The following is an 8,698-nucleotide window of genomic DNA, read 5'->3' on the forward strand; positions in this document are numbered from 1 at the left end:
GAGAGCATCATCAACTGGCACGACCACCCCCCCCCCCCTAGATAACCCCGAACAGGATCCCATAAAACCTCAAAGCTGAGCCACGGAGGTCGAGGCTGGGGAGTCTAGCCATATTTTCCACACTTTACCAAACTTGCGAGGACATCCCCTACTGAGATACGTAGCCTTGTAGAGCGGAGTCACTTTATTAACTAAGCCTTTCCAAAAGAGGATCGTGGGAGCCAAGGGACTTTTCCAGTGTAAGAGCAGAGCCTTGCGAGCATAGAAAAGAAGTAGACTGATCAGAGTACGAACTGCCCTCGCGGGGGCCACGCCATCCACCAACCCCAAAAGACAGACCTCCACGGAGCAGGGGACCGGAATCTTAACCACCTCCACGATGCAATCCAAGACGGCTGCCCAATAGTCCTTGACCACCGGGCACCCCCAGAAGATGTGGCTGAAGTCCGCCGGAGAATGCGAACAACGCCAGCACTCCGCCGAGGTCGTCGGATAAATACGTGCCAACCTCGCCGGCGTGTAATAGATCCGATGTAGAAATTTAAAGTGAATAATGCGTTCCCTTGCAGAGACCAGGTAAGCAAAGGGCGAACTCCACATATCATCCCAGTCATCACCATCCAGGTCAGGCACCTCCCCCACCCAGCGCTCCCGACACCTACGCACCGCCGGCGGAGTGGTGGCGAACAATTCCCTGTACAACTCCGAGAGGGGCTTCCGCATATCCGTCGCCTGTAACGCCACTTCAAGAGCTGAAGTTTTAAGCACAACCCGGGGGGACCCAAACTGTGCCACAAATGCATGGCGGAGCTGAAGATAACGAAAAAAATATTTATTGGGTAGATCGTAACGCACCTTCAAGGCATCGAAGGTGCACAACTCCCCACCAGAGACAATGTCCCCCAACAACTTAACCCCCTTGACGGCCCAGATGGCGGGATCAGGGATCGAAGCAAAATGAGGAAACTTGGGGTTCCACCACAATGGGGAGGCCGGGGATACACTAGTAACCCCCGGCTCCACCAGCATCAGCATATGGTCCCAGGCCTTGATGGTAGAGCGCATAGTCCCTGTCAGCTGAAATTTAGCCCTGGACCCCCGATGCAGCAGAAGCCGAAGACTCTCGTAGGAGCCCAAAACAGCCGCCTCCAGCACCGTGGCGGAATCCCCATCGTCCCCCATAAGCCAGCGCCGCGCCACCACTCCCTGCCCGGCCAGGAAATATTTATAAAGATCAGGCAAAGCCAATCCCCCCTGACCCCAGGGCTCCTGTAACACTTGCATGCCAATTCTAGGAGGGGAGTTACCCCAAATAAAGGAACCTATCAGGCCATGAACGCGACGGAAGAACGACCGTGGAACCCACACCGGCGAGTTCCTAAGGAAATACAGAAAGACAGGGAGGAGTTTCATCTTTACCAAATTAACGCGCCCCAGAACCGACAAAGGTAAGTCGCGCCACACCTCCGCCCTGCGTTTAAAGACCTCCAGCAATGGGAGAAGATTCAGACTGAGATAGTCAGCCACTCTCGCCGACACCCTGACTCCCAGGTATGTGAACTCAGTCACCCATTTCAAAGGCAACGCCCCATCCGCTGCAGCAATAGCACCAGGATCAATGGGGAGCATGGTGGATTTATCCCAATTAACCCGTAGGCCAGAAAACTTAGCAAAAGTGTCAAGGATATGGAAGACCGCCCGCAGGGAAACATTAGGATCTTTCAAAAACAAAAGCATATCATCCGCATAGAGTGCCAGGCACTCCTTAATGGAGCCCACTTCCAGCTCCCCCACCTCTGGAGATGCTCGCAACGCAATAGCCAGGGGTTCGATCATCAGGGAGAACAGAAAGGGCGAAAGAGGGCAGCCCTGTCTAGTCCCCCTACCCACCCCAAAAAAGGGAGATAGGGTGGAACCGATCTTCAACGCCATACGCGGGGAAGAATACAGGAGGGAAATCCACTTACAAAATTTAGGACCAAATCCCATACTCCGCAGCACCACCCCCATGTAGACCCAATCCACCGTGTCGAAGGCCTTGGCAATGTCCAGCGACACCACCACTCTAGTGCCAACAGAGGCATGCGACACCTGCAAATGTGTAAACAGGCGTCTAAGGTTGGTGTCCGTGGACTTGCCCGGCATGAATCCGGTCTGATCAATGTCCACCAGGGAGGGCAGGACCACAGCCAGCCTAGTAGCCAAGACCTTCGTGAGTATCTTGAGATCCACATTGAGCAGGGCAATGGGGCGATAGGAGGAACACAGGGTGTGGTCCTTACCCGGCCTGGGCAGAAGAACAACATATGCCTCGAGCATAGAGTCCGGCAGGGCCCCCTGATCGAAACACGCAGCATACAGAGCCTGGAGCCTGGGAGCCAAGGAGTCCGAATACTGCCGATACCACTCCGCCGGGAATCCATCAGGGCCCGGCGACTTATTGGGGGGGGAAGGACGAGATGGCTTTTTCAATTTCCTTCAACGTTATGTCATTATCCAACCATGCACTGTCCTCGCCCTCCAAGACCGGAATCGGCAACCCAGATAAAAGGCGCTCCAACTCCCCCAGATCGTAGGCAGGCAGAGGCAAATAGGTGTCAGAGTAGTAATCCACAAAGACCCGGGAGATCTCCCCCGGGTCCCTAACCATTTCCCCCGAACCAGACCTGATACATGGAACACTTACCGAAGCCCTCTGGTCTGCCACCAAAAAAGCCAACAGCTTACCATTTTTGTCCCCCTTCTCAAAAAGTGACTCCGCTCTATGTTTAAGATTGGCATGCGCAAAATCAGTATCCAATAAGGCCAAACGCCTTCTGGCCTCCTCCAGGGCCGCATAGGCCGCCGGTCCCGGAGAAGCCGAGTATTCCTCCTCCAACCTACGGACCTCCAGCAGAACAGCCTCTCTATCAGCATTAGCCTCCCTACGGGACGTCTTAATCGCAGAGATGTAATGACCCCGCATGACCGCCTTGAAAGCATCCCACAGGACCACCCCAGCCGTGGACGAGGCATGATCCTCCCAATATGCAGGCATTTGGGGCTCCACCTGCTGCATCACCTTTTCAGTCTGCAGCCACCCCGGCGATAGGCGCCAAGCACCCCTGGTCCCACCTGCCCCCACCCGCAGAGTCAGTAGCAGTGGGTTGTGATCTGAAAGACCCCCCGCCAAATAGGTGGCATCCTGGACCAAGGGAAGACAAGACCCATTAGCAAAAGCCAGATCTATTCTGGACGCCGTTCTGTGCACCCCAGACCAGCAGGAGTAGCCACGCACCCCAGGATTTTTCCAGCGCCACAGCTCCGTAAGCTGAGCCGCGGAAGACCATGACACAAGTTCAGGGGATGACAGTCTACCCGGGTTAGAGGAGTCCAGTCCACCGTCCAGAACAGCATTGAAATCCCCGGCCATGATAAGAGGAAGGTGCATATAAGGGGCCAGGGTCACCAGGAGATCCACCAGAACCTGGGAGTGGAACGGGGGAGGTAAGTATACACTCACCAGAACCACCTGCCGGTGAAATAACTCGAGGAGAACAATAACATATCGTCCGCCAGGATCCGTAATCACCTTTTGAATCGAGCAGGGTGCATTCCTACCAAGCAAAATGGATACCCCACGGGCATACGTGGAGTACGTGGCGTTGAAGATCCTCTGAATCCAAGGCCTCTTCAAGGCAAGCACCCTGCTGCCATCCAAATGTGTCTCCTGGAGGAGGATAACATGGGGTTGTACAATTTTAATATACCGAAATATAGCCGTGCGTTTCACCTTGTCATTGAGACCTCGCACATTCCATGACATAATCTTAAGCAGCTCAGCCATAGAACAGCAGAGGGGCATATAGCAGGAGGAAGCCAGAGGACCAAGCACAGCCCGAGGACCAACCCGATCCTCCAGCTCCATCCAGACATGCAGCAATACATATACATAAGAAAAATAGACAATGACCACCGGATGGAGCCTGGAGCCTAAAACAACAACATCCCTGCTGTGATACCCAAACCTGAAACAAAAAAAAGTGCAACAGGGTATCCAGCCTATTCCCAAAACCCGGCAAAAAATTTTAAGGCATGGCTGCAACATAGAACCGCAGCCGGCGTTACTCGAGTCCGCCAGAGGTAGCCCCAAAAAAGGGGAGCTGGCAGATCGTCAGTCCCAAAAAAAGGAAAAGAAAAAAGCAAAAACAAAAATTGTAAAAAGCAAGAAAATAAGCTGAAAAAAGAAAAGTCAAGTTCAACGACGTGTAGTACACAGAGCTCCAATAAACTGTAGCCCACTCCACAACCCCAGGGACATAAACAAGGATCCAGCCCAGGGCAATCCAGGAAGCTTCATGGCAGGAACATCAATGCAGGTACTGTAAATGCCCCCCCATTAGCCATGGAGGAGCCAGAGTGTGTGAAGACAGGATCCTCAAAAAAAGGGGGGGCACAGAGAAGCAGGGCCCCAAAAGTCTCATGCCATCCTGGAGAGCGGGTGCACAATAGGAGATTAAATAGATTCCAACCAGTCTGCAGCCTCCCCAGCCGAATTGAAGAACAGGACAGTTCCTTTGTAATCCACACGCAGGCGGCTCGGGTACATCATGCCATACTTCAGGCCCTTGTTCCTCAGGATTTTGCGCACTTCAGTAAACGATCTGCGCTTTTTCTGCGTTTCCACAGAGAAATCAGGAAATAGCATTATCTTACTGTTCTCAAACAGCAACTCCTCCTGTCTCCTGGCTTCAGAGAGAATGCGGTCCCTGTCACGGAAGTTCAAAAAACGGACCAAAAAGGGGCGCGGGGGGCCCCGGGCGGCCTGGGCCCTGTGGGAACCCTATGGGCCCTTTCCACCACGTAGGTCGGGGGAGGGGGAGGCAACTTGAGTAAATCACAAAAGAATTTCTCAGCAAACAGTGTAGAATTAGACCCCTCAGCCTTCTCCGGCAAGCCAACCACCCTGATATTGTTGCGACGCTGCCGATTCTCAGCATCCTCCATTTTGTCTGCCATAGCATTCACCTGGGCCTGCAAAGCAATGAGTTGTGCCGAATGGGAAGCGGTGACATCCTCCACCTCAGATACACGGCCTTCAGCCTCTGTCAGGCGCCCCCTGAATTTATCCAAATCATGGCGGATCAGGGTGCATTCAGAGGCCAGGTGATCAATCCGGAGCATTAGGGCAGTTTTAGAAGCGTCTATAGCCGCCAGGATGGGAGCGGTGATATCCCCCCCTCCAGGTGACCCCCCAGCCTGTCCAGCGGTCCCCCGCGATGACCCCTCAGTACCTGCGTCCAGCGGATGTTCCAGAAGAGGGTGCCCAGCCCCCGCAGACATCGTCCCCGACTGTGAGGAGGCTCGGGTGCCTGTGGCTGCAGATGGAGAAGAAGAGGCCTGCACTTTCAAGATGGCGGCGGCCGCTTTCACGCCTCGCGGCGGTACCGATCGTTGAGGCCGCGGGGTCGGTGTAGAAACCCCGGATTTTCTCCCCGGCATTCGTGCCCCTCCTTTGCCCGATGTGGAGCAGGGCAAAACCGCCGCGATCCGAGGCACAGGGGCCGTGGATGGAGCCGGATAATGTCAGGATGGTGAGGAGCTCTGAGAAGACACGTCCGGCGCCGTCTACATCCCGGCCACGCCCCTTGATACTGAAGGCTTACTGTTTTATTGCGTTTGTGAGTACATATGTATTGGGTTTTTCTGAATAAATATCCAATGGGTGAAACAATATCACACTAGTGCGGTTCCTTCTTTCCCCTTATGTTTACCATCTGAGCTAATGCCGGGAGAAGAAGGGAGATATGTGATCACCCGTGATTGAAATCCAGTAATAGCAGCAGTAATCGTTCCTGAGTGGGACTTGTGATACCACAACCTGTTTGCCTGTTTGCCTGTCCTATGCAAATAGGTGGGCCACAGCTTCTGGTGAGTTGCCAGTCCCCCCATTATCACATCGGTGGAGGTGTAGAGCAGTGGTGACCCCAACACTTGATGGTGTTTCTCACTTGGTGGATTGGACTATTACTGAGGAATTAACCCTTTGTTTTGAATTTTTGCATTGAATTTTTTGCATTGAAGTTTTTGCACTAAATTTTTGCATTCATGGACGTTGAAGGACTGTATCAAGATTTGGCTGGTTTATATGCTACGTCATTTCTCCTCAATTATACCTGCGCTACTTGTACTTTTGTATATGTTCCTAGGGACGATATATATTTGAGTATACTTTTACACACTTCTTTTAAAGTAGCTGCGGTATTGTCTGATTGACTTGTTTTGAGGCTACTTGAGCGCAGGGGATATATTGTATCACCAGTAGAGGGCAGATTTGTGCTACATATATATATTTTTTTTCACACTTGATGCTTTACAAATCAGATGATGAATGTATGCATCAATCACCTGCATGAAAAAAAAATAAAATAAAATATTCAATTATTTGATATTTTTAATTTTTTTGCTTTAGATTAATTATTACCAATGTATATTCTTACCTCACCAACCAGCCACTTATTGCCATGCAGCGTATGGAACAATGAAACATACAGTTTGTATGGTCCCTCAACTGCTTCCACAGAGCCGTCATCTTCAGCTTCCCACAGCATTTTAACTAAAAAAATAAATAAATAAAAAAAGCAAGAAAATTTAACTCCAGGTACGTAATGTACATTTGGGAGCCAAAGCTAATACAGGTTGAGTATGCCTTATCTTAAAATTAAGTATTGAAAGAATACGAATTATGTCCAAATAAAACATCATCTAAATAAAGAAAGAAAACGCTTTAGATATGCAAATCTTCCTAAATGCAATTCTCTTATGTTAAGAAGCATTTCTGACAAGGGGAATAACTCAACCTGTATAGGTTCTTTGGTATAATCTCAAACTTGTATGGTTAATGATAACAAGAACTGGATAAAACATGATGCCAAACAGTGGCAACTTCATAAAAAAAAAATGCCAGAAAGGCCATCAAAGTGAAAGTCCATACCAACAGGGCATGGCCAAACAAATGACCAACAGGGTCAAACAGAGTGAAAGGCCATACCAACTGGGCATGGCCAAACAAATGACCAACAGGGTCAAACAAAAATATGAGAACCCAGTAACTGCTACCTCTGTCTTCTATGCTTTGCATGGCAATCAAAGATGCAGAAGGTTTAAAAATATATTAAGATTAATGGTAATCACTTAACATTATTTTAAACTAAAATACTACATAAAGGAAGAATAGGATGAAGAAACAGAACAAGGCACAGTACATGTAATGCAAGGCAAGCTAGATGCAAACTTAAAATAAACAAAATGTATATATATATATATATATATATATATATATATATATATATATGTACACACACACACACATACACATTCAGGTATTAATTTTGGTGGTACCTCAATAGTGCTCTCCTTTTTCAGTGCAGCAAAACAGATGACAGAGGTCCTTTGTGGTATGGAGGACACGCAGGTGCTGATTTCCTCAGGCAATTCAACATCACCTTCCTGTCCGTGGGCTGTGCTTTCCTCACTTCTTCTGTACGGCCTGATGTGGTCGACACTGATCTTTTTCTTAAGTGTAACCCCGTCAGAATTTGCCAGTTTTACCACCTTGCCACACACCTCCTTGTAATGTAAGGACCAGAGAAGTCAGGCTCTATCCTTCCTCCTTTTCTACCACGCTTCCTCATATTGTAAAGAAGGACCTCATTGCCAACACTTTACACTACATCTTTGTGTTTCTTCAGCACTTTCTTCGCATACTTCATCTTCTGGTTTTCCTGCGATTTTTCTATGCTTTCTTTCGTTGTTTGCTTTATGTTCTCCATTGATGTTTTCTTCTCATTTACAAAGGAAACATAAGTCTTCTCCTCCGGAAGAATGATTTTCGAAAGCTGTGAAGAAAATATAAAAAAAAAATGTTTTTATATGTATACCCAGACACCAACATTTACAATAAATAGTAAGTATAATAAAGTATGATTGAAATGTTGTAAAGATACTGTAAATAAAAAGTACCTTTTGTTGTACAGTTGTACAGTGATACAACTATTAATGGAAAAAAGAACTGATAATTTTCAAGATTACAATGTTTATGAATAACAATATATATTTTGATTAGTTACATGTGCATACTATCATTAAATATTGTTATGGCAGAAAACATTATCAGATAATAGTTAACTAATAAATAACTGTCCAACATTATAACAATGTTATGTGCCACTTATGATGAATAAAGCAAGCAGAACGAGGAGAGATCTGTATATAATAAAGAATCATTACATATACTATATGCAAATATTTAACTGTAGGTGACAGAAAAAACAGAAACAACTCACCGGCAGTTCAACCGGAACCTCGGCTGGGAAAACTGCCTCCCTCCCGTACATCAAAAGAAACGGTGAAAATTTGGTTGTGGTTTGGACCTTAGAATTTATGGAAAATAATGTTGCATCCAAATACACGTCCCAATTATTTTGTTTGTCATCCACCAATTTAGTGAGAGCTCTACAATTAATAAAATGAAAAACAAGATATACACATTTACAACGCTCTTGTAAGTAATGCAGAATTTCTAGTTCTCAGCATACAACAATAGAAACAAGTGCACTGCAAAAACAACATAAGGAGATGCCGATTTGTACAGTGCTGCGTTTTCCATCACATGTGCAATAGCCTCCCAATGCTTTCATATGAGAAAGCATTGAATTTT

General features: G+C 47.8%; 1 pseudogene across 1 annotated transcript; it reads right to left on the reverse strand.

Annotated features, from left to right (window-relative positions):
* Positions 1-6,383: 6,383 nt before the first annotated feature.
* LOC309554646 lies at positions 6,384-8,375 on the reverse strand (annotated as a pseudogene). Its single transcript has 4 exons — positions 8,325-8,375; positions 7,381-7,877; positions 6,480-6,595; positions 6,384-6,387 (listed from the first exon to the last, which is right to left on the reverse strand). The product of its transcript is annotated as an uncharacterized misc_RNA (transcript).
* Between the last annotated feature and the right edge of the window lie 323 nt (positions 8,376-8,698).

Source organism: Pelophylax lessonae (genome assembly GCF_965119305.1).
Source record: "Pelophylax lessonae genome assembly, chromosome: 4".
Taxonomy (NCBI): Eukaryota; Metazoa; Chordata; class Amphibia; order Anura; family Ranidae; genus Pelophylax; species Pelophylax lessonae.